This window comes from Hevea brasiliensis, chromosome 4 (assembly GCF_030052815.1).
Source record: "Hevea brasiliensis isolate MT/VB/25A 57/8 chromosome 4, ASM3005281v1, whole genome shotgun sequence".
Lineage (NCBI taxonomy): Eukaryota > Viridiplantae > Streptophyta > Magnoliopsida > Malpighiales > Euphorbiaceae > Hevea > Hevea brasiliensis.
Window position 1 is genome coordinate 110,620,163 of NC_079496.1, and position 6,506 is coordinate 110,626,668.

Below are 6,506 nucleotides of genomic sequence, written 5' to 3' on the forward strand. Positions count from 1 at the left end.
TTATGTCAAGAAATTTTAAAATTGGATCCTTAAAATCAAATTTTTGAGACTAGAATGAGGAGAATCATAATCCATGGATTGCGCCCTGAGTTCAATGCTCTTGTTGTGGCAACCCATGGATGGGCTAAAGAGCCAAATTTGAATGAATTAGAAAATATTTTAGCTAATCAGGAGGCTTTAGACAATCAAATATCTAAAGTCCTAGTCAAAGAAAATGAGAAGGCTTTCTTCAGTAATAAGAGAAGCAAGGAGAAGGATCTAAAAGTTGCAAGATTAAGAACTAGGGGAAGATCAAACCAAGAAGGATGGCAAATATGTCAACCATGAAGGAGTTGGCAAAAAGGGGGAGCTCACCACCAACATAACTACGATGAATCAAAGGACAGAACAAATTGTTGCAAAAATACTGTAGAAAGAGATGATTCTCCTTAATTTCAATTAATCTGTACATAGGTATATATATACAATTGATTCCTATAATTATGTTTTACTAATTAAGAAGAAATCCTAAATAAGAAATCCTAAATAGAAATATAGAATACAGAATATACAGAGAAATAATATAGTGATTGACTTTCCATAACACTCCCCCTCAAGTTAGAACATAGATGTTAATCATGTCCAACTTGTTACAAATGTAGTCAATCCTAGCTCCATTCAGAGCTTTTGTGAAAATATCTCCTAACTGCTCTCCAGTTTTGATGTGTCCTGTTGAGATGATCTGTTATTGAATCTTTTCACGAATAAAGTGACAATCAATCTCAATATATTTGGTCCGCTTATGATTAGAAGCAATATGGAGAGCAGCTTGATTATCATACCATAATTTCACAGGCAATGAGGTCTTAAAACCTGTCTTATCTAGTAATTGAAGTATCCACATTACCTTACATTCTGATTGTGCCATGGCTTTGTATTCTGATTCAACACTAGATTGAAAAACTACACTTTGCTTCTTGCTTCTCCAAGACACCAAATTTCCCCCAACAAAAGCTCAATATCCAGTAGTTGACCTCCTGTCAACCTTAGATCCAGCCCAGTCGATATCTGAAAACATTCAACATTCAAATGCCCATGATTACCATATAACAAATCTCTTTCTGGAGCGCCCTTTAGATAACACAAGATTTGTCCCAAGGCTTCCCAAGCAACAGTTAAGGAAGATATAAACTGACTTACCACACTAACAGCATAAGCAATGTCAGGACGAGAATGGGATATGGAAGCATCCTTCACTACAATGAAGTTAGTTGAAAGTGAAAGAAAAAGGGGACTTAACAGCCGCAAACTTCTTTGAAGAAGTTTCATTAGAAGAAGAAATTGACTTTGACGAAGTAAGAATTCATCAATCGAATGCAAGTCCAAGTATTGATGAGGTAGCTCTAAGCTTGTTTGTGGAAGAAGATAGGGAATTCACTTTTGCATTGACATTAATTGAGAAATTTGACCGTGAAGAAGAGAAAGAAGCATTGAAAAATAATGTAGGGAGGAAGTGCGAGAAGTACATTATATTTCCAGTTTAGTGGAGTTTTCATGGTCTTCAAATAAAGAAGAAATTAAAGATGAAGTTATGAGGCAGGGACAAGTTGAAGTGGAAGAAACGGTAGAAGTACAAGAAGAAAAAGAAAGTCCAAGTTGGAAAGACAAGTTGAAATCAAAGGGTGTTATTTAGGAGTCAAATCAAAGGGTATCATCACCAACTCTCTCTCTCTCTCTCTCTCTCTCTCCATTAATCTAAAATTTTCTTGCTTGGTCTTTAAGTATGAGAACCGCCTCTTGTCTTTCTAGAATTCTCTTCCTTAATTATCAAGTATAGATCGCCATTGAAGAAGCTTGAAGAAGATTCATTACCAACTTGGAGAAGCCTATTACCAACGCTCAAGACTGCCTATATGCTAGTATAAATAGATGTGCATGTGTATGCTGTGTCTAAGTGCAAGGGTGTACAAGTCTAAGAGAGAATGTGAGGAACATTTGCGTGTGACTGTGTACACGTGAATGTGTGTGAGTGTCCAAGAGAGAGTCTTGTGTGTGTTAAGCGTGTTGGCGTGAATGAGTGAAAATAAAGAAGTGTGTTGTGAGGTTTCTTATGAGTTGTAAAATTTTAGTTTAGTCCTCCATAATAAAGTTTCATTTAAGTCCATCTTTCTCATCCTCCAATTTTCAATAAGTGGTATCTGAGTATAAAGATACCCGACAAGTGGTATTAGAGCTTGACGGTCTAGGACCATTAATTGTGGTGCTATTCGAAGTTTTGCTCATATCAGAGCAGGTGGTCAAGGGATCAGTATTAGAGCCAACAATCAGGGATCGTGAAAATTCAATTGTTATAAGAGGAGACTCTATCGGACACAGTTGGGTTGTGAATGCATTGGTCTAGGACCAGGTCTTCTAAAAAGCCGAGAGTCAGAATCATGTTAAGTTGCCAAGGAGTGGCACTATCAGTTATCGATTAGGGATCGAAGGAGATTATGCTTTTAGACAGTCTGGGACTGTGGAGCTTATTGGTTAGGGACCAAACTTGGTTAATTAATTAGAGAAAATAACCAAGTCAATATGGTGGATTTGTTAACTCTAGTAAGCACTTTAGAAAAACTTAATAATTATAATTATAGCACTTAGAGTACTCGTATGCAATTTTATCTGCTTGGTCAAGATTTGTGGGACATCGTTAGAGGAGCTGAAATGTCGCCCCCAACAAATTCCAAAGACCTTAAGAAATGGAAGGTCAAGTTTGATAAAGCTATGTATGCTTTGTCAATCTCAATGGAGGATGAATTGTTGCAACGCATTAAGGATGCAAGGACCCCCAAAAAGGCATGGGATACTTTAGCTGAGTTATTTGTTTGGAGAATGAAGCAAAGCTGCAACAACTCAAGAATGAGCTATTATCAATCTTGTAATAAGACATGAAGATGAGTGAGTATTTCACTAAAGTTAAATCTTTATGTCAAGAAATTTTAAAATTGGATCCTTAAAATCAAATTATTAAGACTAGAATGAGGAGAATCATAATCCATGGATTGCGCCCTGAGTTCAATGCTCTTGTTGTGGCAACCCATGGATGGGCTAAAGAGCCAAATTTGAATGAGTTAGAAAATATTTTAGCTAATTAAGAGGCTTTAGACAATCAAATATCTAAAGTCCTAGTCAAAGAAAATGAGAAGGCTTTCTTTAGTAATAAGAGAAGCAAGGAGAAGGATCTAAAAGTTGCAAGATCAAGAACTAGGGGAAGATCAAACCAAGAAGGATGGCAAAGATGTCAATCATAAAGGAGTTGGGAAAAAGTCCATCACCACCAGCATAACTACGATGAATCAAAGGACAAAACAAATTTGCAAAAATACTGTAGAAAGAGATGATTCTCCTTAATTTCAATTAATCTGTACATGGGTATATATATACAATTGATTTCTATAATTGTGTTCTACTAATTAGGAAGAAATCCTAAATAAGAAATCCTAAATAGAAATATAGAATACATAATATACAGAGAAATAATATAGTGATTGACTTTCCATAACACTCCTCCTCAAGTTAGAGTATAGATGTTAATCGTGCCCAATTTGTTACAAATGTAATCAATCCTAGCTCCATTCAGAGCTTTTGTGAAAATATCTCCTAACTGCTCTCCAGTTTTGATGTGTCCTGTTGAGATGATCTGTTGTTGAATCTTTTCACGAACAAAGTGACAATCAATCTCAATATGTTTGGTCCACTCATGATTAGAAGCAATATGGAGAGCAGCTTGATTATCATACCACAATTTCGCAGGCAGGGGGGTCTTAAAACCTGTCTCATCTAGTAATTGAAGTATCCACATTACCTCACATATTGATTGTGCCATGACTCTGTATTCCGATTCAGCACTAGATTGAGAAACTACACTCTACTTCTTGCTTCTCCAAGACACTAAATTTCCTCCAACAAAAACACAATATCCAGTAGTTGACCTCTTGTCAACCTTAGATCCAGCCCAGTCGGCATCTGAAAAACATTCAACATTCAAATGCCCATGATTACCATATAACAAACCTCTTCCTGGAGCGCCTTTCAGATAACACAAGATTTGTCCCAAGGCTTCCCAATGAGCAACAGTTGGGGAAGACATAAACTGACTTACCACACTAACGGCATAAGCAATGTTAGGATGAGTGACTGTAAGGTAGTTCAATTTTCTTACCAATCTCCTGTATCTCTCTGGATCTTCAAACAACTCACTATCCCCTGCTAACAGTTGTAAATTTGGAGTCATTGGTGTACTACAAGGCTTAGCACCTAATTTTCCTGTCTCTGTCAATAGATTAAGGGCATATTTTCTTTGAGATAAGAAAATATCCTTCTTACTTCTCATAGCTTCAATATCCAAGAAATACTTTAACAATCCCAAATCTTTTGTCTAAAATTGGGTTTGGAGAAAACTTTTAAGAGATGAAATACCTGCAGAGTCACTGCCAGTGATGATAATGTCATCCACATAGACTACCAGGAGAATTAGACCAGCCTCAGATTGCCTATAAAATACTGAGTGATCACACTTACTCTTTTGCATACCAAATTCCTGTATTGCTTCACTGAATCTCCCGAACCAAGTCCTAGGACTTTGTTTCAAGCCATAAAGAGACTTCTGAAGCCTACAAACTTTACCAAACTCTCCCTGAGCAACAAACTCAGGTGGTTGCTCCATATACACCTCCTCCTGAAGATCACCATGAAGGAAAGCATTCTTGATATCCAATTGGTGCAGGGGCCAATCATATGCAGCTGCTAAAGAGATAAACAAGCGAACAAAAGTAAGTTTAGCTACAGGAGAAAAAGTGTCAGAGTAATCAACCCCATATGTCTGAGTATATCCTTTTGCCACAATGCGTGCTTTTAACCTAGCCACAGAACCATCAGGATTTACCTTTACTGTAAATACCCATTTACAACAAATAGCTTTCTTACCAGTGGGCAAAGGCAACATTTTTCATATACCATTAGCATCTAAAGACTCCATTTCCTTTTTCATAGTAGCACACCAGCCAGGATGAGACAGTGCCTCACCAACAGTATTAGGGATAGGAACAGAGTCTAAAGAAATAACAAAACACCGAGAACAAGAAGACAATTGATTATAAGAAATAAAAGAAGAGATAGGGTAAGTGCATGAATGCTTACCTTTATGAAGAGCAATGGGTAAGTCTAGGTCAAAATCATGATCAATATAAGGTACAGGATCTCCCAACGAAGTAGCTGGTGGAGGATTTGAGTCAAGAATCTCCAATCTCCTGGAATAAACATGAACAACGGGAGGTCGAGTAGGTCTAAGGACAAAATGAATAGGCCTGTAGGAGAGGACTAGACATTGGTTGGACATTATATATTAAGAGATCATTCTCCTTCCACTGACTCTCATACACAGATGATTGAGGAAAGAATGGAGTGGACTCAAAAAATGTGATATTTGCATAAACAAGATAATGATTAAGAGTAGGAGATAAACAATTGTACCCTTTTTAGAGTCAAGAGTACCCAAGGAAGACACATTTGAGAGACTTCAAATCCAATTTAGTAACCTGTGGATGAACATCACGCACAAAATAGGTATAACAAAAAATACAGGGTTCAATAAGGAATAAAGATTTTATAGGAAACAAAGCAGTATAAGAAATATCCCCATTAAGTATAGAAGACGGCATACAATTGATAAAAAAATATGTCGTTGAAACTGCATCCGCCTAAAAGTGTTTAAGAACTTTCATATGAAAAAAAAGAGTACGAGTTACCTCAAGAAGATGCTGATTTTTTCTTTCGGCTACGCCATTTTGGGATGAGGTATCAACACAGGAAGACTGATGAAGAATGTCATTTTGTGTCATATAAGACTGAAATTGTGCTAAAAGATATTTTTTGACATTTTCACTTCTTAATATGCGCACAGAAATATTAAATTGAGTTTTGATTTCATTACAAAAGGCACAAAAGATAGAAAATAACTCAGAATGATTCTTCATTAAATATAACCATGTAACACGAGAGTGATCATTAACAAAAGTAACAAAATAATGAAATCCAGTTTTAAAAGTAACAGAACAAGGACCCCAAACATCAGAATGAACTAACTCAAAGGGGGATAAAGCCCTTTTATTGACTCTAGGCACAGAAGGCAAATGATGATGTTTTACAAACTGACACGACTCACATTCTAGTCCTGATAAAGACTGAAACTGAGGACACAGCTTCTTCATGGTAGACAAAGAAGGATGGCCCAATCTACAATAAGCTTCAAGAGGTGTTAAGGTACTGGAGCAAACAAGCGACCGCGATACATGATTTTCCAGAATGTAGAGACCACCTGACTCACGTCCTCTACCAATAATCTGCTTCGTCGTAAGATCCTGAAATAAACACTGGTCAGGAAAAAAGGAAACAGAACAATTTAAAGTACGAGTAAGTTTACTAACAGAAAGTAGATTAAAATAGAATTTTAGTAGATACAAAATAGATGATAAAGAAATTGACAA

The 6,506-nt window shown here is 36.6% G+C and overlaps 1 long non-coding RNA gene across 1 annotated transcript; it reads right to left on the reverse strand.

Moving 5' to 3' along the window:
- Positions 1–221: 221 nt before the first annotated feature.
- On the reverse strand, positions 222–1,831 carry LOC131179319 (uncharacterized). The gene is made up of 2 exons (XR_009148337.1): positions 1,180–1,831; positions 222–1,047 (listed from the first exon to the last, which is right to left on the reverse strand). It is a non-coding gene; the product is annotated as an uncharacterized LOC131179319 (long non-coding RNA).
- Positions 1,832–6,506: the final 4,675 nt, after the last annotated feature.